The sequence below is a fragment of the Chiroxiphia lanceolata genome, chromosome 1 (assembly GCF_009829145.1).
Source record: "Chiroxiphia lanceolata isolate bChiLan1 chromosome 1, bChiLan1.pri, whole genome shotgun sequence".
NCBI classification, from domain to species: Eukaryota; Metazoa; Chordata; class Aves; order Passeriformes; family Pipridae; genus Chiroxiphia; species Chiroxiphia lanceolata.
This window is the reverse complement of record NC_045637.1, coordinates 115162063-115187385: the sequence shown is the minus strand read 5'-3', so window position 1 is coordinate 115187385 and position 25323 is coordinate 115162063.

Here is a 25323-nt window from a genome sequence, read left to right as displayed (position 1 = left end):
TGGTAATAAATTAAACTAATTTCCCTGAGTCACCTCTATTTTGCCCACCACAGTAATTGCTGAGTGACTTGCCTCTCCTTATCTTGGCCCATGAGCCTTTCGTCACATTTTTCTCCCTCTCCAGCTGAGGAGGAGAGTGACAGAGCAGCTTGGTGGGCACCTGGCATCGAGCCAGGGTCAACCCACCACAAAAGGCCATCTGTCCTTTTATGTCTTCAATAAGTGTTTGAGTGGTTTCTTAGGAAAGATAGCATGTTGTCACTGATCTTTAGAGCCTCCAACAGATTATTAAGTGTTCAGGTGCAGAGTGTAGACAGATAGGCCCTCAAGCAGAGTTGAAAATTTAAATGGTTTCCAGTTTGTCTTAGATTGGCTGAAGTAATTTTTTCACATACTTGGAGACAAGCTGAACTTTTGGCCTTTGCTCTGGACCAGAATGTGCCAGGTGCCTGATATGACTTTTGCTTAATTCAATCGACTCATTCATGTTTTTCTTAATACACCCCTTTATGTTATTTTCAGAAATTTCAGTTCTTTTTCTCAATAAAGATGTGTCCAGTTTTTCTTAAAGGGATTACTGTGTTCTTGCCTTTGGGTGAAACATATCTCACAGTTAAGACTGTGAGGAATCTTGCAGTGCCACTCTGCAAGAGAAGCAAGATTGCACCTGAGATTAATAGTGTTGTTGACTTCTTTCATAGACTTTTTGCTAATACCTGTCTGAGAAGGTGATTACCTACAGCACTAATTGGCAGCAAAATTAACTCCAAATGGGTACTATACATGAGGTTTGTGGAGCATTCCTCCAAAAGTCCTCAGAACCATCTGCTAGTGAGAATTCCAAGATAACATGCTTCAGGACTTTATTTCAATTTTCACATCCATCTGTTCTGATCATTAGACACATCTGATCTCCCTGTTGGAGAGGCTCCCCCTGACCGAGAGGGGCTGGGTGAGAGGTGCAGCTTCATGTAAGTGTTCCAGAACTCTGACCCCTCTCCTTCTGTCCTCCCCTCAAAACCGAGCAAGCGGTGTGCCGCTCAGCAGCAGGCACAAATAAGAGAGCTGTATTTTAATGAACATAAAGGAGTATATATATTTTCATTCCAGTAGCACTTTGGGACTGGTGTCTAGCTTCTCAAGTGCATCTGATGCCAGCTTTGCCAAGAGTATGTATAACTCTACCAGCAGGTCTCAGCTGCAAGTTTCAAGGTTTCGCAAGTGCTGGTTAGACTGTGGTATCACTCTAAGCTTGCTGTTCGGGAGGTGCCTTGATCTACCTGCAGATAAAATATGACCTAATGGATAAAAAGTATTCACAGTTTCAACTGTCAAATACAAGTGGATGGAAACTTGATCATGAATGGTTTTGTGTTGGATTTATTTTTGCGAGTTTCTGTCAATTCTGGTGTTAATCAGACAGATACGCTGTGAATCACAGTATATCATAGTGGCTTCTTCTATACAGATCTGGCAGCAGTGGTATTGACATTTTCCCACCTCTCTTAGCAATATCTCCTTTCCATATGGTTAATTCAGAAAAGCTTGACTGATCCTTATCTTTACATCATGGCTTAGTTCATACAACACTGGGTATAACTGACTTTTTATGTAAGTCCAGATGCTATCTGGAAATGTGTATGCTGTACAACATTATGCTTGGGAGAAAATACTTATTTGTAGGAGAGCAATGTAGTCCCCCTTCTGTATCTATCTGGTCACACTATTTACTGTGTGGATATTTCTAGTTTCTCTGGGCCTCTTAGACAGGTATTTCTGTCTTCTCTCTGAACTTACCTTATGCCTTGACAAGAAGTTTTATGAAAGGTCTTAGTACTTCAATCCTTTTCATAAAAGTAATTCTGTTACATGATCTCATCCTGTTGCTGACAATTAGATTTTTCCTTTTGAAATGTTCAAAATGCTTTTTGTTTATGTTGCTGAAGACTGCATTTTTATTACTTTAAAAAAAAAAAAAAAAGAAAAGAAATGGGAGACTTTAATCCTTACTTTGTTATACTCCACAGGAGTATATTTCATTCTCATCTACGAAAAGCATACTTGCAATTTAATGCCAAGGGAGCATTAGATATGGTCATTTTATTTTATTAATATTATATTCTCGCTAAGATCATAATTTGCTTAAAAATTGATTAATATGATTTGCAAGACTACTGAGCTCTTGTCGTATATAAACTTTTTTAAGGTGTTAAACCAAATACTAATAAGAAGAAAACCCCCTTGAACAAGGAATAGAAAAGTTGTGTGGGACTTTCTAAAGGAGCGAACTCTTTTGTGATTAATTCAAGTGAATAAAATAGGAGAAATTCAACAAAGCCAGATAACATTGTAGGTTCAGGAGAAAGCACATCCCCAGAATGATCATCATGAGCTATGCTCATATAGTGTTGGCTGTCCCTAAAAGGAAACCTTCTGCTTTTCCAAAGTAGGATTCACCACTTAAGATACGGACTTTAGAGAGCAAGTGAGGGTGATTGCGAAAATCCAGCTGTTCTTCCACTTGCACGTTTCACTAAATTCCTTACATTACAAATAAATTTTTGTATAAAGAAATATGCCTTTCTTCTGATATCTTTAGTCAGGGATATCTCACATCTGAGTGTCATGGCCAGCCTTCGCGAACGAAGATTTGGGAAGGGCTCTACCCACATTTGCTACAAGCATGCTGGTGGCTAAAAAGGCCAATACGAGATAGAACGTCCGGTTGCAAAAGGCACAGCGAAAAGTCTCCTTAGGTGGTATATTCTGCAAGGCACGATTCTTTCTGTGTTGTCTTTTCTCCTCGAGAGTGATCCTGCGTGCGTTCTTGAAAGCATCAGCAGCGTTATAGATGGTGTGTCTCCAGAGCTCCCGATTGGAGGCCAGAGTAGACCAGTTATGATGATCAATATGGCCAAGGCTGAGATGTTGTTTCAGGGAGTCCTTGTATCTCCTCTTTGGGGCTCCTCTCTTGCGGCAGCCAGTGGCAAGTTTACCATAGAGCAAGATCTTAGGGAGGCAGTGGTCCTTCATCCTTGAGATGTGTCCTGCCCAGCGCAGCTGTGTTCTCAGCAACATGGCCTCAATACTTGTCATTGCTGCTCGTTCTAGAAAAGATGTGTTAGTCACATAATCTGACCAGTGGATGTTTAGGATTGTACGGAGGCAGTGTTGATGGAAGCGTTCTAGGAGACGCAGGTGGTGGCGGTAGATGACCCATGATTCAGATCCATATCTTGTCAGGATTTTGCCAGCAATGGAGAGCAGAGTGATACCACGGTAATTTGAACAGTCTGATTTAATTTCCTTCTTCTTATACAAGGTGATGATGACTGCATCACAGAGGTCTGAAGGGAGTTCACCTAGTTCCCAACAGCGCAGTACAAACTCGTGAAATTTAGCATGGAGTGCTTGGCCCCCATGTATCCCAGTCTTCAGGTGGAATTCCATCAACCCCAGCTGCCTTGCTGATTTTCACCTGCTGTATGGCCTTAAGGCTTTCTCCTAAAGTGGGGGCAGTATCTAATTCATACTTCACCGGTTGTTGTGTGATGGACTGAATAGCTGAGTATGAAGTAGTTTTGTTTATGTACTTAATTTATTATTTAGACTATAAAAAATAAAGTACATCTGAGTATGCAGTAGTTTTATTTAGACTTTAATTTTATTTATTTATTTATTTTATTTATATTAATTAATTTATTTAATTTATTATTTAGACTATAAAAAATAAAGTTTGTCATTAATTCCATTAATTTATGTTTGCATCACTTATTTTAAATAAACTGCATTAACCTGTAAGGAAAGACAATTAAGCAGTTAGTTTTAGCTAGAAATGTTGGAAATGCAGGGACTGAATTGGAGCTGAGAAACAGAAAAAACTTATTTTGCTACAAAATTTTCTTGTTCTTCTGCCCTCAGTACAGAAGTATCAATATGCAACTTAAATAAAAATTTGTCTATGTTTCTGTGTGTAAGTAGATTTATTTAATTATTGTAAGTACCATAAAATATTGTGGTTTTTTAAAACACCTTCTGCTACTTTATTAATCTTTTATTCAAGAAATATTTTTTCTCATTTAATATTTCTGATGATTAGAGTGATTTTTTTTTATGTATTAATTAGAAATTTTCACTTGAATAGGAATCTCAGTGAACATTTTATCCGATATATTCATGCATTGAAATTCAACACTAACTCTAGGATTATAATTTACCTTTAAAATGAAATATTCAATCACTTCACAAGCCTAAAAGTAGGTAAGTAAAAGCACCTGTGAGAGTTGAAAGCTTGTACTGTAGGTGTAACAAATTCTACATACCTCTTTCTTGTATGGATCTCAAAATAAAGTTATTAGTATTGCTTTTGTCATGCTGAGCTGAATCGCTCTTAAAAGCTGTACAGAGATAAAACAAGGGTTAGGAGGAAGTTGCACTCCAGTAGGGTTTTCAAATAAACAGATACATTTTGTTTCCCAGGAACGGGTCTTTAAGATTCCAGAGGTCCTTGTGACTGCTAGAACCACACAGTGTGTGCGTACTGTAACTCAAATTCAATTCTATTCACAGCTGAGGGAGTATTATTCAGGTGGTCTGTGATTTTTGGATTCAGATTAGGCTCAAAATTTAGTCTCCCTCAAAAAAATAAAAATTTAGTTTTCTTCCATTATTGAAGTAATATTGAACAGTGTTAATGAAAGCATGTCTGTTTCAATGGTAGAACTGAGTCAGCTAGTTTTTTCTTTCATATATCACTCTGGAAGTTGACACTAAAACTTGATATTTAATAGGACCTCCTAATAAATTCACTTCTTAAATTTTAGCAAAATAACCATATCTATATAGAGATACTATAATTAGTGTATACTCCTGATTTTTATTCCGCCTGCCCCTCATCACCGATCATGACTTCAGGGTCTCTGCTTCTAATATCGAAAGCAAAACTAAAGGTGCTGTGAAGCGCTGTTTTTAAATGCCATTACACGACCTGACCACTGGATGTCAGACACCATCTGTGAATGCGTCACTCAGCTCAACACCATCGACTGCTTTCTCCAGAACCTGTTTGTAAACATCATGACACACCACCATCCCCTCCCAATATTGTAGCTGGAAAACGTTTCTTAATGGCAATAATTTCTGTCTTCAGCTGTCTTTATCATTTCCTTTCCATTTGCTAACTTGGTAGTCAAAATACTTCTGTTCTGTGACAAGCATTCATTTGGACTTTCTTCACAGCTTTACTATTTTGCTTTTCTCCTTTAAGTAACAGTTTTCCTTTTTGTTGTTGTTGCAGATTTGTGTTTTTGTGAGGACACCTTAAAACAGGAAGTAATAATACAAACAAACAAACAAACCCACAAATTCTGGAAATTTCTGGATTCTCTTTTGGTTGTGGCAAAACTCCAAAAGCGCTGTTACCTTACTAATATTCCTGCATAGTAAGTTGGTTCTTCAGGGGTCTTTCACTAGTCTTCAGGCCAGGAGTCTGTTTCTGGACACAGAATTCTATTTCCAAACCATTACTGTTGTAAAAATGTCTGATCCATCTCCTCCAGTGGTTCTTTTCTACTGTCAGTTTATTTTGTCATCTTGTTCTGTGTCTTGGGTTTTGGGGGGATTTTTTTTCTTTTTGGTTTGATTTTGCTTGCTTGTTTGTTTGTGTTTGGTTTGGGTTCTTTTCTTTCCTCTATTGCATAATAATATTATGAACTTTTTATTTCCTTGTTCTAAAAATCTTCACTTTTCCTATCTTCATATTCTTCCTCCTAATAACTTGACATGTTCTCTTTCTAAAAGAAGGGTTGAAGAAGTGGTGAAAGGAACAACAAAATTACAAAGAATAGTTCTAGATAGTCAGACTTTTTGTTCACCTTTCCTCCTCTGATCAGCCATTACAGAATGTCCAGCAAAGAATATATGAAGAAGGTGCTAACACGTAGCAATAGCTCTCTGGGTGCTCTCCCTGCCTCGAACAATTTGTAGCTCTAGGCCCTTTCTTTACAAGCAAAGGTCTCAGTGGTTTGTTATTTTCTTTTCCAAAAATTGTTCAGTTGATTTTGGACCCCTATAAACTTTCATGTGATGTGGTAAAGAGTTAAGGAGTTCTTCAGTATACTACATATTCTGTGAAGTACTTTTTCTTGTTATTTTAGAGCCTATAGTGCACAAAGTTGTTCTCGTGCTAAAAAAAGACAGTGGAAATCATTCCCTATTCATTTTATCTAATCCCAGTCATGTTGTAGTAGATCTCCATTTTACCACTTTGCCAGTCATCCCTTTTGTAAGGTAAAGAATTTTACCAGACATCGTGGTACTTGAAAGGTATTCTATACCTTGATTCCTTGTTACCTCCCTCTTTTTTGTTCTGTCCTGTTCTTATAGAACAAAAATATATGCGGCCTGTAAGATTTGGGAGCTTTGTAGAATCACACAGTGGCAAGGTGGTGTTTTCCTCTGTTCCATCTTAGTAATTCCTAATACTTTTTGATTGCTACTGAACATTGAGACAATGTTTTCATAGAGCTGTCATAACTTCAAGGTTATCTAAGTGTCAATTTTCAATTCAGAGCTTGTCATATTTGTAAAGTTAAGGATTCTTTCACATATTCATCACTGTTTTGTTTTATTGTGTACTGTATTTCATCTGCCATTTTATTGCCCAGTCAGGACTAGAAAGTCGTGTGGGTTTCTTGTTATTTTTTTGTTTGTTTGTTCATTTGTTTTTAGTTCCTTGTCCCTGTGCCTTTCATCTTTCTGGAAGAAGTTAGTATCAACATCAGAGCATATTTAGAGATTCCTCTCGGTGTTTACTCACTTTTTCATATAATTTATGAACATAACGAAGACCAAATAGAGGCCATTTTGGGATTATGTTAGTGAAATACCATTACTAAGAAAACAGATCAAATATCCTTTTACCCATTTTTCTTTTGTTTTTCCATTGGCTTACTCATTTGAGGATCCATATACCATGGCCTCCTTACTTGTCTTAAGAGCCTCTAGTAAGGAACTAAGTGCCTTTCAGAAATTCAAGGTTGTCTTAACCTGATTTCTTTGTTGAGATACTTGCAGACTTCTTCAGGGAGTTTGAGTGGAAGTAATAATCCTTACATCTATATTCATTCTCTATGATAAGATATGATTCAGTATTCCCAGCAGCTGAAGGACCTTTGAAGAATTGTGATTTTTCAAAGCAGTGAGTCAGCAGCACTACATAGATCCGTTTTCTCTACTTTAGAACCAGAACTGTGTCCTAAAACTCACCTAGTACAGCCTTTACACTATAATTATGTATGTTTCCTTAGCCATGGCATTATCTAAGTCATACAACTTCGGTGTTAAGAAAAAGCCATGGAATAAGAAGATTATTCTTTACTGCAAGTGATTTTGGAAGGAAAAATGACAGTACTACTCCTGTGATGTTATGCTGTGTGCTGGCAACTTCTGGTGTTAAAATTTCAGCCTTCTGCACAGTGGACAATCATTAATCAGAAAATAATTTGAGTAAAAAAAGAAGTCTTCTGTCTTGTAGATAGATAGGTTGTGATTTTGTGGGGGGTTTTTTTGGTTTGTTTCTTTTTCTGTATGTTTTTTTATAGTTGGTTGGTTGATTTATTTTTTTTCTTTGGAGCCTTCTTTGATCTATATTCTCTAGATTTTTTTTTCTAGCCTTTTTTTGGTGAATAGTTCACCTGTTAGATTCCTGAAGGCACGTTTAGCATCAACCTTAAATATTATGCTCTGTCTTTTGTTTAATACTTTGTCCTGTGTTTAACTAGAGAACAACTTATACCTCCTTATGTTCTGTGCACCGTTTCTGACTGTTACCATAAAATGTAGTGAGGTCTTTGAAGGAACCTAGTTTCTTTGTTAATAATGGTGGTTCTTTGATCACCATGTACACAAAACCTTCTACCACTGCATCTTCTCCATCAAAGTTGAAGAGATTTAACTCAGTTTACTCTGGCCAGTTCACTCAAATATTCCCAAGTCATTGTTTATGAATGTTTTCAAGAATGCCACTGGAGGAAGAATTTCCTTCCTCTCTTTGTCCTTGCTCTAACATTTCTTCAATGATCAAACAAAAAAAAGAATAAAATTAAACTGGCAAAAAGTGAATTTCCAGCTGATTATGCCAGTTTACAATACACTTATATTTGGAAGTAATATTTAAGACAAACACCAGCTTCAAATGCTCATTTCAGTGACCCTGAGATTTGTTAAGGATTTTGTAAGCTTATCATCATCAGCTGCTAATTCTACAAGCAAGAATACACAGAAGTAACTTGTAATGGTAAATTTTCTTCAACAAGATATGCTCAAGAATTTTGTCCTCCCATTGACTGTGTCTCTCTAGTTTCAAAACTCTCTCGAGGTGCAGATTTGTTTCTCATAATTCACTGGCAGGCTGCAGTTCATCAAAAGCTGCAACCTAAAGAGTGGTATGGAGCAGGAGACTTTGTTTGTTTTCAGGAACAAACCATCAGAGCTTAGTCTGACAATGCTACTCTCAGAAAGCTTTAGTGGAAGTTGCGTTACTGTCTGGCAACTGTGGATCTTGTCCAGGGTAATTGAACTTGGTTCCTGTCAAGGTGAATGTCATGTTGAATAGGAACAATCAAGTTATAATGCCATCCAAAAAAATTCAAAGTACAAGGGTCCATATTTTTGTAGTAGTCTTTTCACTTCATATGAGCTTTGTCTCTTCAGATGCAAGTCCTCGTACATGGGTATGGCAAAATCCAGGAGTCGTATGAATGTGTTGAAGATTAGCTCTGTTTTCAGATGTGAAAATTTGCTTAAGTTTAGAATCCAAAACCTTACAGGCATTCACTTTCTATTCCTGTCAAAAAGTGGAAAGCATAGTCCCAAAAAACATCTGATCCTTTGTGGATGATTTTTCAATCAAGTTACTAAGTTTCAGTTCAGTGCTCTTTTATCAATAGAATTTCAGATAGGCTTCTTTAAAGATGTGAAACCAGAGATCTCAAAAGGACATGAGATTTGAACAGAAGCCGTAAAGTAGATTTTGAATTTATAGGTCTTTTATTTTTGTATGATGGCTACAAGTATAGATTTTATTTTTATTAATGTAATGTCTTATATCAAAGACTTTAGTCTTCAATATAACCATGATGGTACTGGAACTTGTATCAAATTTAGAGATAATTACTAAAAAGCTTAATTTTAAATTATATTCCCTTTTACACTTAATTTTTTTCAGATTCAGGATCACTAGTTTTCATAAGTAACACCTTATTAATTTAGAAACCATAGGAAAATAATCTGCATTTTAGCTTAGGTAATGTCTTAGCATGCAAGTCACTCTACCTGCTGAAACTTTATCATTAGTCAGAGATCTAGTGATTACAATCTGAATGATTACATTATGCAAATTGAACAGTGTCCATAGTGGAAGAGAGGGATCTACACTGGATTTCCTACAGATACCCAGAGAGTATTCATGTTTCAGTAACTATATAGGTAATTAAAGCAGTGTTCAACTCAATTTGTTTTGATGCTGTTTTCAAGTAACAGCTTCAAAACATGCTCAATAGTTGTGAAAGTCTTATTTCTTGATTCATAATGTCAAATTCCACACAATATCAAACAACTGTCATCTGTAGGTGAGTACTATAAATAGGCAGCTAGGCTCAGTGATTGCTGCTAGACCAGAATCAAGGCTGGAAAAAAGTTAAGGTGAGCCAAAGCTGAAACAGAAATTAGGAGTAGCACAAAGAATATTTAAAAGAAAGAAACTAAAAAAAAAACCCAAAAGCATACTCAGGAATCAGACTTGGAATGAAAAAGCCACAGAATCAAAATATATACTAAATAGAAGGACAAGGTAAGAGTTTACTTCAAGAAGCAGTAAGCTGGCAGATAGAACAGTCAGGAGTAGGAAGCAGAATTAGGCAGGTATTAGCTGAGTCTGAGAAGCAAGCCATAGGAATGTAGTTGCACCTGATCACAAATAACGGAGAGCTTACTTGGGTGGCATGTCAGGGTTTGTCAGACCCAACAGTCACACGCACAAGACAGTCTTCAACTGTTCAAACTGTTCAGACTTATTAGGTCTCACTGGAAGAATTCCCCTCCCTTCAGTAGAAATCCAAATTAACAGGCACCACCAGCAACATGACCTCTTGGTTGCTGTTGTTTATTTTCCGTGTGGTTGCTTTGCTTATAGTTGCTTCAGTGGTAGTTTCTTCAACTGATCTGTCTTTAAAGAAGGGAAAAAACCTCTGAAACAACACTGGAAATTTCAATATCTTTGTAAAGAAAATAATTCTGTTATGTCCCTGTTCTCTGCCTTTTTTCCACCAATTTTGAGTCTTGTTATTTTTTAAAAAAAATAAAAATAAAGCAATACCCCTTTGACAGTGAAGTAGCTTTGTTGAGAAACTGGAACTACTGGAAAATTCTTTTACTTTAAGTAGGACCTGCAGGATAGTAATAGAAACATTTTCATTTTTAACAGTAGCTCTAAGAAAACAATGGGAAGGATTTGAATTTTATATGAATATAATAATAAAGTTAACGTCATCTTGACCAACGTACAGAGCACACAAGCCAAGAGGTATACAAGATGATCCACTGGCATGTGGAGAAAACCATTCTGGCACTTGTAGTTATTTTCTATTAGAAAAAAATTGTACTAATATACCACTATATATTAGTACAAGTAGTATAAATAATATTAATTATGTACTAATATGTATTAACTGTACTAATATAGAAATTGATGCTGGTGCCGGTATGGTACACAAGGCATCCTGGGGAGGATTGGGTTTTCCACAATGCAGAGGGATTGACAGTGGCACCCTCACTTGTTTTCAGTGTATTGTCTATAGTGCCATTTACATGTGCCTGCATAAGTGGTTTTACAGATTGTACTATCTGTACATTAACCCTCGCAAAATGGACAAGTGGCTTAAAAAGATTCTTGCAAAGAAACCGTGATTGAAGATAGGAACAAGAAGGATTGAAGCATGGAACAAGAAAATGGTAGAGTGCGAGTTCTTTGTCAACCTTGTGACATCAAAACCAACAGTGATCTGATTGGGTCTGACGATAAGTTGATTGAAGACATTAAAAATTACCAAGTCTAAAATATCCTGTGAGGAAAGGCTGAGAGAATTGGATTTGTTCAGCTTGGAAAAAGAGAAGGCTTCAGAGTGACCCAGTTGCAGCCTTCCATTACCTGAAGGGATCCTACAAGAAAGATGGAGAGAGACTTTTTACAAGAGAATGTAGTAATGGGACAAGGAGCCACGGCTTCAAACTGAAAGAGAATAGGTCTAGATTAGATATTAGGAAAAAATTCTTCACTGTGAGGATGGTGAGACGCTGGAACGGTTTGCTGAGAGATATTGTGGATGCCCCATCCCTGTGGAAGTGTTTAAGGCCAGGTTAGATGGAGCTCTGAGCAACCTGGTCTACTGAAATGTGTCCGTGCCCACAGCAAGAGGTCAGAACTGTGATGGTCTTTAAGCTCCATTCCAACGCAAGTCATTCCGTGAGTCCATGATCCTATGATTTGACATCCACTGTTATTAATGAAGTTCCCTATAAGTGTGTATTGTGTCTTGACGTATTAGCTAATGGTAGTATGAAGCCATTATGATTAGCAAGATGTTTAGAAACTAAGCATGCAGACCATGAAGACAAACCTTCACAAATTTTTTTCAGTGATGTTTCAAGTCATGCTGTTCAATCCAGTACTATGCAAAACTTAATGATAAAAATCCAGAATTTTCATAGGTAATAGCAAAAGATCACATACCACTGGGGAAACAACTGTTATTCCTGACATGGTAAAAATCAATGAAATAATACAGGCAAAACAAGACGGCAACAAACTAAAATGCACTCCTTTGTCAGTAAATACTGTTGGAAGATGCATAGAAGACACTGCTGGACATCTGAAGAAACAAATCTTACAATAAATATTGCTTTAAATGTACTGGAGAAGATCTATTCTCATCAAGAAATGGCTTTTTTACTAAAACCAACATTTTATGAAAAAACTGTAACCGCTGATGGAGCGTCTGCTTTGACTGGAGGGAAAAAGGCATTCCAGACTCAGGTTACAGAGAGAGCACTACCCGTGAAACTCCTTCAGTGCACCACAGGCGAGCTATTGCAGCAAGGTAGTTGGAGCCAGGAGTGCACAAAGTCCTACAGGATAACATTGGTGTGATAACTTTACAAAAACAAGCTCTTCCAACATTAGAATCATTGCTATCAGAGTTTGTAATGAAATGGGGAGGGGCCATGGAATTCCCTGGCACAACACAGGTTCTCTGAATATCCTGTGGCAAAGTGCTTAAAAGAGTTGTCAAACTTGACACATTTTTCTTTCACAAAAAGACAAGTGTTCCAAATTTGCTGACCTTTCTGGTGACGACAAGTGGCTGTGAGTAGTTTGCTACCTAGCAGGGATTTCTTAATCACACTTAATGTGTCCCTTCGAGGTGAAGGTGACATTTGAACAATGAGACACACAAAAGTATTTTTTATGTTATATTATTATTAACTGTATGTTGTTTATTATTCATTAAAAATAATAGTAACAAGGACCACCGATCTACAGATCTAAAAAGGAAGTAATTTAAAAACCATGCTGAAATTTTATTGTACTGTTTTTTAGTGTGACATAATATATCAATTGCAACATCTCTGTTAATATTTCAACACGGAAAGAGTACATTTATCTCATTAATAACCAATATAAAATAATTTATTTTGTTTGTCAGGTGTATTTGGCTTCTGCTTATATTGGTTTTGAAATGTTTTTTGGCTGTACTAGAGGATCAAACATGTGGTAATGATGTAGTATTGCTCAAGTGAGGAGTGGCATCTCTTATAAAATTTGTTATAAAATATAAAATTCTAATGTTCTGATTAAAAGTGATGATAAGCATGGCATTAGGTTCATAGTTTTTACTTGTCTTATCCATGTTTTTTGCTGTCAACCACTTTTAGACTTTGAGTTCTTAAAGTATTTTGGAAAAAAATGGAAAAAACCCCTCCACAACAAATCTGGTATTGTATTCTTTAGGCCAGAATATAATTTAACTTTTTTTTTTTTTAAGCTTATCTAGGAGATGGTAATAATGTGTTTTAGGATATGATAAAAGCAATTGCCTTGGTAAGTACTATCTGAGTTTTGAATTTCTTTCATATTATTATTTTTTTGCATATGTTTTTTCAGATTTTTCACATGTTATTTTGTGTGTATTATTCTGTATTTTAAAAGTAGATATTTCAAGTGTACTGTGAGGCATGAAGAGGGCATCTTTTGAGGGGGAAGAAAGCAGTACTGGGTGTAAAATCTGAAAACTTGGTAGTCGTTTTTGATGTGTTAGACATAGTTTAGGCTTATGTGGTCACACATGAATGTTATTTAACAAGTGGCATGTAAAATATTTTGTTTGTGTGGTTATACCCAACAGTGTAATTCAGCTAACCCTTAAAACATATATCTCAATTTAATTAAATTTGTTAAAATTTCTTTAAAATGGTAACAAAACATGTTTCTACTATCTAATAATCAGTCTCTGTCAAATTTTAGAGAAGTAGTTCCCAAAGTCAGTCTTTCATTGCAAAGAATGTGAAAGCAAACAAGCAAAGCAATGCACATCCATTGCTCCCAGCACAGATCTCCAAAGGAGCTGCCACAATACAACTCATTAAGAGTTACCATGTATGGTTAGATATAATCCACTTGCTGCATTTTGGGATGTTTCAAGACTCCATAGCTCATCAAGTTTCTCATGCAAAATAGTGAGCTCTAACCATGTTCAAAACTGGTATCAGAGATTTTGGAGGGTGCCTCTTTTTTCCCCTCTTTATCGTTAAGCTAAACAGATTGCCTACATTTTGGCGCTTTTTTGGTGATTTTAAAAAAATTTAATTTTAGCTACATATATTTATTTTTGCGTACTTTGCCTTTTTGGAGCCAAGTAACGGCTTTAGACACATAAACAGGTGGACAAATTTCAGAAAACCCAGAAGAGTTTAACAGAGTTCCAAACTCTGTTAAAAATCAGGTTACACGTATTGTAATGAGTCCCAGGGCATACAAGGCACATCTGAATGTCTAATAATACAGGAGATAATTCCTTGAAAAAGGCTATTGAAGTACTTTTGGAATTTTAGAGAAATTATACTCTATCTGAAGTTTCTTTTGCTTTTACTAATAAATACTGCTACTAGTAGAATTTCAGGATGTCACAGTTTGTACAGGTGATTTTAATTTTTTTGTGTTAATTTACTAATCTTTTACTTCCTGGAAATTAACTTTTTTAAAAAAATGTACTACACTCCAACACAATAGAATGCATATCTGTCATCAAAAATATGGAACAGTTGTTAAATATGGGATTGAAATGAACTTCTAAAGTGCTAGAAGACAGCCAGCTGCTCTACTGTAAGAACTGACTATGCTTTTGTCCCTTTAACTGGAACTACAACAGTACTTTTGTGACAGCTAAAAGCCTTCTGATTTCCAGCCTAAAGTGATTTCTGATAGATTTATAACCATTTTCTCAAGCTTGTGTTGTCCTTATGTTTAAACATCTATGTTCCCTCTTGGTGTTTCCTTTCAACCTGTATTTATTAGCAAACAATGATCTTCACTTGCACCATAAATTGGCATTGTTACTCTTAGCTCAGCTGCAGGCCTTATTTTCTGTGTACCAGCACAGACTTACATACTAGAAAAGAAACCCCATCAGGAAACTGATGATTGAAAGCTTTTTTATTGACTAATTAGTTTCTTGACCCACTTCAGTGCGTAGCGACATGAGCATTTGGGCTGTTAGAAAGATGCAGGTGATGCAGAGGCAGAAACAAACTATGGTGGAATTGGAGGTAATAAAAAGGTAGCGTGCTATCATTTTCTTTAACTTGGCTCTTATAAAACAGGGAATTTTCCATTCTCTCATCATCCTAGTAACATTTCTCCACACGTGTTCCAGTTTGAATCCATTTTTCTTTAATATAATTTGCCAGAATTCTGCATAGCTCTGTATACAGGGGCTCATTAGTGCAATGTAAAATAGCATAAAGGCTTCTCTTACTCTACTGAAATGATCTTTTCTGATTTAAGGTCATGTTTGCCTTGTAGGGTTGCATCACATTGGTGGCTCGGTTGTCCTGAGATTGACTAATATGTTATGATCTTCATTTCCCTGATAGGTTTTCAGTGTATTAGTTTCTGAGGAACTGTCACAGAACTAGATTTAGGCATAAATAGTTTTGTATGATGACAGACTGATATGTCTGCAGAATCATCATAGTACACAATTGCTCCCATATTTCATTCTCTCTTAGCAGTTCATGGTGCCAAGATCACACCAACACTAATTTCACATGGCTGCTGCTAAGCTGACTGTGTACTCAGCCCCTTCTGCTCACACCTCTTCCCCAACACTGTCAACCTGGCTGCTAGAGGGTATAACAAAATAGAAAAGAGCTCATTTCAGTATGGGGGAGTAGAAGATGGGTTTAAGAGCTTAAGGCTAGCCCCTGCTTCTCACAGGGCTGGATATTTTAGGTCTCATAGCCACATGTTACTGGGGCTGGGAAGTTTTAATCAGTTAAGACTTTTGTACCGTCCTCTTCATGTCCCCAGATTAGAGACAATGCAGTGTTCTAGGAGGATTTGACCATTGACAGAGATGAGCACAAAGCAAACTGTGGCATCCTGGCTATCTGATGCTGGAACTGGAAGTTCTTTTCACCTGGGATGTGTACGTTTCATCTCTCTGCCTCTGCTGGTAGCTTTCTCTTGTCCTCCTCAGACAGGGTACAATGGACCCAGCCTGGAGTCAGAGAGGGGGTTGTGCAGAAGGCAGTGGGACCATGGTTGTCTGTTGGTGGTGGTAGGGATGTTGCTTAGCTTAGCAACACACTAACTTCTCAGGGAAGATGTTCCTGTCCTGGTTCCTCTGTCATCACTGCGAAATATAGTTCTGAAGCCTGTTCATGCTCAGAAAATAAGTAATTTTATCCTCTCCTTGAGGGCATCAAAATCCAATTTGGTATACACTGCTAAGAAGCCTTGAGCGCTGAGCCTGTGTCCCAACCTCATACTTTGTATTATTAAATGTCATGACACTTCTATTACTCCAGTCCTCAAGTCACCCAGTTCTTCCTTTATCATAGTCCAGTTCTTTGTATTGACACATGGTTAGGAGGCATTGATATCACTCCTACTTTTTATGCCAGGCAGTTTTAAAAATATTTAATAAGATTGCTCTCGAAGATGAATTTTGAGGAACTCCACTACTAACTTCACTCTAGGGTAGAGGTCTAACAGACAAGAGTTGACATCTTCTCCTTAGCCAGTTCCTTGCTTTGTACAATTGTAGCTTTAATCCCTATTTTATGTAAAACTTCTTTGTAGTATATTCTGCTTTTTATTTGTCCGTAAAATTTGTTCTTTTATTAAACTCATCCAGTCACTCTAGCAGGATTACGCTGATAGTCATGTCATTTTATCTCATTCTCTATTTACCCTCATGTATTTAATGGTTTATTTTTTTCAGAACTTGTTTTAGATTTTTTTTGTACTTTGAGATCAGAGTAATGTGTTCAGGTGTGTAGATCACTTTTTTTTTCTGTACTGTTTGCTGACATAAAAAGGGTAGAGCAATAGAGAAGTAGGACAACATTAGCTAATGGTGTAAGTTAGGCTATTCCTGTAATATTATTTTCAGTTACGGTTGTTATATTTCAAAAAGGAAAAATTATTGAAAAAAGTGTTCAGAAATAGCTATAGGAATGTTTGTGGGCTTCTTGTAATACGAGTTATGATGATAGGCTTAGAAAGCTCAATCTGTTCAATATGTTTGAGTGAGGATTCAGATGTAATTTGATCAGAGTCCACAAATAGGTGCATGAAAATGAGATTTCTAGTATTTAATGGCCTTAAACACTAAAGAACATAGGGTTCAGAGGCTTGAAACTGAATGTAGACAAATCCAGACTAATAAATAAGGTGCATATCTTTTAACAATGAGGGTAACTAACCTTTATAACACATGATTTAGATTGTCATTACTTGGAATCTTTACAAAGACATTTACTTCTGATCTAATAGCAGGAGATTCTTTGGCCCACAAAGGAAGCGTGGTCATGATAATTTAGTTATAGTCCCTTTTTGCCTTGCTCTTTTTCTACTTCTCTGCTAAAATTCTGAAACATAAAACAAGTTCCTCCAAAATACAAAAGAACGGAAATAATATTAACCTCTCTTCTCAGTTTGCCACGTATGATGCACTTATCTTCATTTTATATACTTAGGAGGAAAAGGCCTTACAGAATGATATCTGCTTGCTCTCCTACCTTGTTAATCTGCAAATGATGGCGTTTTATAGTTATAAGGTGTTGGAAACTTTATCTTATTTTTATAATGCAACAAAGCTTGTTATTTAGTCAAGATTGTTTGAGCTTAAATTAATTCCTGGTCAGTCTGTTTTCAAAAGAGCATTGCTTTCTTTGTGCTGTGAAAACTATGAATAAAAAACCCTATATGTAGAATATTGGTAGCCACTTAAAAAGGCAAAATGTTGCACTTCTGTTTTGTGTGGGAAATCAGTTGTAGACAGGGAAGTATTGGGGGTTTTTTGGAGTGAAGTCTTAGGGAAACAGACAATTATGCACTAAGAAAAATGGGCAGACATAGGAGTAGGAGTAGATGGTCCAGTGCTTGAAGTGACAGTTGCATGAGGATCTCTGGATTCTGTTAATAAAAAAATGTATAAGTTCTGTGCTTTATACTTACCATTCAATGTGAAAGAAAGTTATTTAGCCTTGTGTATCTCTCCAGACTTCATTAATTAGTAAATAATTAAGGAAGAGGTTTTTATTAAACTAATAGAGGGAATAGGAGATAAAACTGAGTCAGCTCAAAAATATTGCATCTTAAAATATTTCCTTTTATCACTTGCTTCTTTTTTCCCATATTATTTTGCTTGCTTGTGTGTTTGTGTGCTATTTGAACAATTTATAAGTTACCATCACTTAAGAAAAAAAGAAGCATGAACGGAGAAGCATAGAGGGTTGTTTTTTATTTTTTTAGTTTAGAAACATTTTAACTCAAAAAGCACAGAACTACTGATTATTGTGGTAACATTCCTTGACATTGTGCAGAAAGTAAAAGTCAGAAGATTGAATTAACTCTGACCTTTAGGAGAAATCTTAACCTGGATGATCAAAGTAAAAATGGATGAGCAGTCTTTGACAGATGGATTAATAGATTGTCATCTAGTACACTTTTAAATCAAAATTGTTTAATTAGTGTGCTCTTTTGAGAAAAATATATTGGTAATGCCTCTAGAAGAAGACTGAAACCGATGCAATGTCACGTATCTTGAGGATCTAAGGACAGCAAATCAACTGGGTTTTACAGAATTGGATAAAGAGAATACACTATCCCTAGGTATTCAATAACAATTATAATAACTTTTTAATTGGCACCTGATTCAAGAACATAAAAATACATTATAGAATCTTATGAGAAAAGCCTACCTTTTCCTTTTAAGTAATGGAAGTCTGAGTGGGCACTATGGTACTTAATCTTTGCTTGGAATTTTGTAATTTGTTTATCTGGAGTATTTTGGTCCAGAATACTTGTAATCATTTATTTGAACTGAAATGAGGTTTAGGAAACACTTATTTTAGAAACATAATGAGGCTAAACATAATAGTATACCATTACATAATTTTTTTCTGTAAGGGCAAAATTTGAAGCAAAAGTACAAAGTTCATCTGGATTTGTCTGTTAGAGCAGATGTCCAGGATGAATACAGAATTATTTTAGTCTTTAAGCAAGAGATTTAGAAAGCTTCATGTTACGAGTTGAAGTGGAAATAGCTATAAAAAAGAAAATTATTTTAATGCTGAAGATATGAGCTTTTCTGTATAATGTACATTTATTTAAAAATTATATTACTGTTGCTGTTCCATTCACAGCAGTTCTTATTTGTCATGTTAAATCATGCCAAATTGGTGGTTTTTACAATGATCCAGTACAGGCTACAGGAATACTGTCTATTCCATTTTTAAATATTGAACTTGCTAAGTAGTAGCATATTGCTTCAGCAGATTTTCAGTGCACCATTTTGCCCTATAGAAAATAGTTTATGGGAAAATCTACAGCAGCCAGGACTAAAGCATATTAATTTATTCTCAGTAAAGATGTTTTAAAAATAATTGGCATATTGGTATTATATTTCTCAAATAACTTCTTGCTAAAAAAATGCACAATTTATTAGAACAAACCTCAATCCAAACATGGAATTTACCATAGCAGTATCTGCTGCTCTTAATTAAACATGCTTATTCATCACACAGCATCATTTTATGAAATTTACTTATTAAACAAGTACAGGACTTTACATGTGGCTCCTTGTTCACTTGAACTTGCAAAAAGTTCAAATCTATTGTGAAGAAAGAGCATTAAAAAGGCATAAAATTAATATCACCTTAAAATTAGTTAAACGGACAAGTTGAAAACATTTAAATTGCTACTTCTTAAACTACATGTGAGCACAAGAGCTGAGGTTGTTCAGTGCTGCTTTACTGATAAGTAAAAGGTTTTGCAGATTGGCTGCGTTCACAATAGAACTTAACAGAACAACGCTGTAAGACTGAGAGTGCAGAGAATCAGACAAATTATAATGATGGATAAAGCAGACCCTTCTAACTATATAATTGTTACTAATATAAGGTGGGAAAGTAATAATGATTGTTATAACCAGTAACATTGGTGTGACTGAAGACTTAATAATAAGACTGGCAATAAACAGACCTGGAGAACAGTAATGCATTTTGATTTGATAGAATTTCTACGTATGAACTGCAGGGCTTCTTATCCTTCTAGGCATTTGAAAAACAAGTATGGGTGACTACTGAATTTCTGTTGTGAGTGTCTGGAAGTGCCCAAAGACATTTCTGACAAAGTGAATAGGATCTGAAATTCATGAGATTCAGGGAATGAGAGAGAAGAGCTTGAGAAAGGAAAAGAAACATTGCTGTCTTATGTATAAAACAAAGGGATAAGACACAATTAAATTTTAAGTTTCATTAAAAGAGGGCTTTCTGAGAACTGCATGTATTTATGCAGGTACAGATAAAGTGAGAGACCACAGGTTTTTCTTTGTTTGCAGGGCTTATGTTAGGGTCCTGGGAACAGTTACAAAGCCAAATCTTAGCTGTGCAGAGTGGTTCAAAATTTGATGTGGGCAGAGACTCCTTAATCTGACTTAAGCTTTAGATTTTGAGTGTAAACACATTTTTTGGTGTTTTTTTTTTTTTTTTTGATTTGTGTTTCTGAAGTGATTGTGATCCATCAGTATTTTTTAATGATTACTTATCTACCATATATTGAAAATATTGCAATAAATTTACCTGGTTTTCCTTAGTGTGTACTACTTTAGAGAATCTTAATAGATAAGAGTAAATTGTTATTAAATGTACTAAGTACGTCCACAAGCCTGCTACATGGGACACTGTAGAAATATACTGAGGGGTAACCCCTTATATATAACTCAAATATTTCAAAATGTGTATAAATCAAGTTGACTGGTAATCAGAAGAAAGACAGAGACTCAAAGAAATTAAACGTGTTACCCAATATTTCAGAACAGGTCTGTGACAGAGTCAGAGGTGAGACCCACATCATCACACTGCCTTAACTAAATGACCGGAGTTTGCTTTCCATATAATATAATGAAATTTTAATAGGAAATTCTAACAAGAAAAAATGGTGATGAAAAGCATTTTATTATATTTTTATTTGAAAAAAAAGTGTGGTCTTTCAGTCAACAGTCTTATTGAAATGGGGTTTTTTACCTTCCCATTTTGGTATTTATAGACAAAAATCCCCACTATGTTCCAGCCAGTGTGTCAAGTCTAGGGTCTTAACTGTACTAGCAACATTCTCAAATCTTGACTTTTTAAACATACATACTTGGTGTAGCATCTCATCATTGGGAAAAATTCTATGTAAATAAATAAATGTATATTGAAATTAATTTTGTAACCAAATGTATTAACATATGATAAACATAAATAAAATCTTACAGCTCATTGTCGCTCAAATACCAGAACTTATTTTTACTCTTTTAGGAAGATCAAACTCATAAAAACAGATAGGGACTTGGGCAAAAGAGAAACTTTTGGAGGAACCTCTTAAAAATATTTTAATGTAGTCTAATGAACTGTATAAACTAATAACTCTTCATTACTCGATAACACTCTGACTACCCTGCAGAATAATTTACTAAGCTACTACTCCATTCTTCAGCTACTTACTATGTATCTGTGATTCATGTGATTCTTTTAGTGTATTTCAGTGAGGAATGAGTAAGAGAAATAGAAACCCTGTTCTAGGATATAATCACTATTTCTTAGTAGTAAATTCACAACACTGTTGACAACAAGAAGCTCCTTGTGGTTGCAAGATCCCTATAACAAAGAATTTTGAAGAAGACGACACAGATGAGGAAAAGTTAAAAAATTCAAGGATACCCAAGGAGTAAATATAACAATATTTTAATCAGAAGTTAGAAATGGTCCTAAGTAAGAATTCCTTTCTCCAAAATTGGATCTGCTCCTTGTTAAATAACATTGTTATTTGGAATTAGTTAGATTTCCATTGTGATTTTTATCAGTCTTTAATTTCTGATCCAAACTATGTCAATTAAAAGAACAGCAGATTCAGTCCTTGTTGGGTTACAGCATAGACCATTTATACCTTCAATGCCTCATTTATCAGAGAAATTAATTACTTAAAGGTCTACATAACTTAGAGTGGTTTGTGAGGTATTTAAGCAATGGAGTTCCCTAAAATACAAAAGCTGTTTTTCACAGCGTGGAACTGTGGAATTATTTCCCTGTTAATAAGTATAGGCAGAATAAGCTAAGTACTATAATTATTACAAGAACCACAGAATATTCTGAATTGGAAGGGACCCACCAGGATCTTCAAGTTCAACTCTCAAGGGAACAGCCCATCCAGCGACTGAACCCACCGCCTTGGCATTATTAGCACCAGAGTTTAACCAACTGAGCTGATCTGAGGGCTGCTCCCAAGAAGTGAAAAGAGTCTTTTCTCATGGTCAGTTTCCAGCCACCAGCTCCTTTATGAAATGACGTGGCTGGAGATCATATTGCCTCTTTTTGAAATGGTGAGTCCTATGGATACTTAATGACATTTCAGAAAACAATACAATCTTTTTGAAGGAAAGATGTGCTAAGGTGCTCTGTTGAAACAGTTGTTGTGGCTAGATAAGATACTTGGAATTCTTCATTTAGGAGAGCTGTCTTATCAGAAATTATTTATGTACAGCAAGCATACAATATATGTGAAATATTTAATAATTTCTGTAGGAGGAGAAAAAAGTTTGTTTCTGATATAGCAACATTTTAGCAGTTTAAGTCAGTTGCATTCTTCAGGGTCAAGAAAAGGCTGTTATGATAGTGCTTTTTTTCTCCCAGAAAATTTGAGTTGTTTGGTTCTGTTATTTTTTTTAATATGCTCAGATGATCACAACTGTAATGGTAGTATTATTACTATAATAAGTATATATAAATAGTATAACAAAAAAATTCAAGACATCTGTTATTGCTATAATGCATTTTACTTCTATTAATTTATAGATAATTATAATTACATTATAAAAGTAAGCAAAGCCCTAATTTTCAGCAGTCATATCCTTAGACCTTCAGTATAAGTGGCATTTTTCATTTTGCCACTGAACACATGATGGCTTGCTAGACTGCTGGCGTACCTTATTGTTTTATTAAGTATTGTGTAGTGGAAGGTTTCAACATTACTTTGCCTCACATCGTTTAGCTGAGATAGTTCTGTTGGACTAGCTTCACTTTAAAACAAGTTGAACCAATATATGAATAAATTGTCTGATTTGGATCTTTGATAGTAAAAAGGTTCTACTAGTTTCTGTGGTATTCCAATGCCACATATTGTTTTGTGCAGCATCTTAAAAGATCAGTTGATTTGTTTATGAACTGTGTGGAGTGAAAAGACTCCACTTAGTAAGAACTATGAAATTTAAGAGTTTTATATCTAAATGTGTTGAAAAATTGATGCTAAAATAGCCATGCTATAGTTCTCAGCTAAACTCATCTTCATATAAGTCACAGACCTTTGGAAAGGATGGAAATGGAAAACGAGGAGCAGGGCTGAAGGAAGAGAAGCTGGACTTGCTTTGCTCTTATCTTGTCTAATACATAGTTCTATATGTTGGGAATAGGTGAAACTTAGGAAACCCAAACCTCATCTATACTATTAATTATAAAATTATTTTTGAAATAATCATAGAAGTAATTTCAGTAGCATTACGAGGTTTTCTTGCTCCCAGTTTTACAAGAGGAAGTATTCACAAGTTGTTTTGTCATGCTGATTCAAAGTGGAGTTCCAGCTGTTTCTGTGTAAATCTTTTCAATCTCTCATATAATTTTCTTTGGCCAGTTTTGTTTTTGCTAAATGGGTCTGTGCTTTCCAGGGAAATAGTTGACAGGCAGAAAGAGGAAATTAAAGCAGGTGTTTGACCAAACTCCATTCTCAAATGCACTAAAAATTACTTAAAACCACTAGACTTCAGAACCAGTTTTAGGGTATGTGTTTTTGAGGTCTAAATCCTTTACAGATAAACTTCTGAAGTGATTGCAGTGAGTGGCTGTACCTAAAAGCCTAAGAAAATAAGACTGAGTGAAATAACCCTGCAGAGTAATACTATCAATATACTAGAGGCTAAATGGCAACTATACATTTTATTTCCCTATTTTATTGTCTGGCATTCACAGTAGGCTGGTTGTAGTCTGGTTTGAAAAGCCCTTGAAAATACAGTGTAGAATTTTGTTTAAGCACATCTATAGGTAGTATTTATGAAGATATGTACTGCTGCCAATCAGACAAAAAGAAATGAGGTCAAGTCCCCCAAAAGAAAGCAAGACAAAACATCCTAAAATAATTAAAACAGAATTCAAAAAACCTTCCTCTTTTTCTTTTCAGATTTCTTGCTGAGGACTCTTAGTAATGACATTGAAAGTGTTTAATAGTATTAACTTTCAGGATTTATAATTATTGTGTCCAACTGCGTTTCCTTAGCTACAACTTTGAGGGACACATTTTCACAAATATTCTTAATACTCTGAAATAGTCTGAGTATAGGCTGCAGTATATGTAAAAAAACCCCCTGAACTTTTGACATTTCATGTATTTTTAAAATATTTCTCCCTGTTTTGTGGTATGTAGGTTTTCTTCTAAAAGAGGAATTTTTATCAATAAGGAAGAAATAAATCATACATAAAACAACCATTTGGTATTCTGGTAGCTGATTTTCACATAAACAGCAAGAAGCTGCTGTAAATTAAATGTTTCCTGCTGATCCACTTCCTTTTAAAACACAGTAGGAGGGGCATTAGTTAACATTAAGGCAAACACAATTATCTGCTGACTGCATTGTATTAAAAATAGCTAACAGCAATAATTCTTTGGCTTTTTCTATCTTTGCAGGTATGTTATAAAATTAGTTCATGCAAACATTTTGGACAACAGTAAAATACTTCTTAATGATTTCCTGTGTGCCACTGTGATTCTTGGCCACAGAGGTAAATTTCAGTTATGAAGAAACATATTAACCATGTATAGTATAATGGGTTTCAAATTATCTTGTTATCAGTGGGCACAAGGAAAAAGCATGTGTGGTAAACATGAAATAAACCTGTTTTTTTCTTTTTAAATTAACACATGTACCTACATATAAATTATTTATTTCCCTCTTATATTTGTCTTATACCCGTGTATGGAAATATGGAAGATGACTGTGTCCCCAGACACAACCATCTGGGTCCTTTGTCCCCAGAATCCTCTTGTCTCCAGGTAGAACTCCTGCAGCTACCCTAATACTGTATCTGAGAGAAAGATGAGTAAAAAACCAACCAACCAAAAAATCCGTAGTAATTTCCAGAGAGTTCAGCCTCAGGAACTTTATTTTCTTCTGTGGTGTTTTTTTTAATCATTGTTCCAGAATGTTCTACCCAAAAAGGTGAAGATGCATGTTTTGTTTACTATGTATAAATAAAATGTTTGTCTTAAGTATTTGTTTTTCGTGATGCTTCTGCTATTTTTAGTTATAGTACTTACTCAATAATTTCATATTCAGTTATTTGAATATTGTTCTCTTATTTCAAATAAGTAAAAACTCTGGGATATTATGTCCTAGCCTAAAGCAAAGAGTTAACCTGTGCTAACATTAGTATCAATGAGAGCTGATCTTTTTG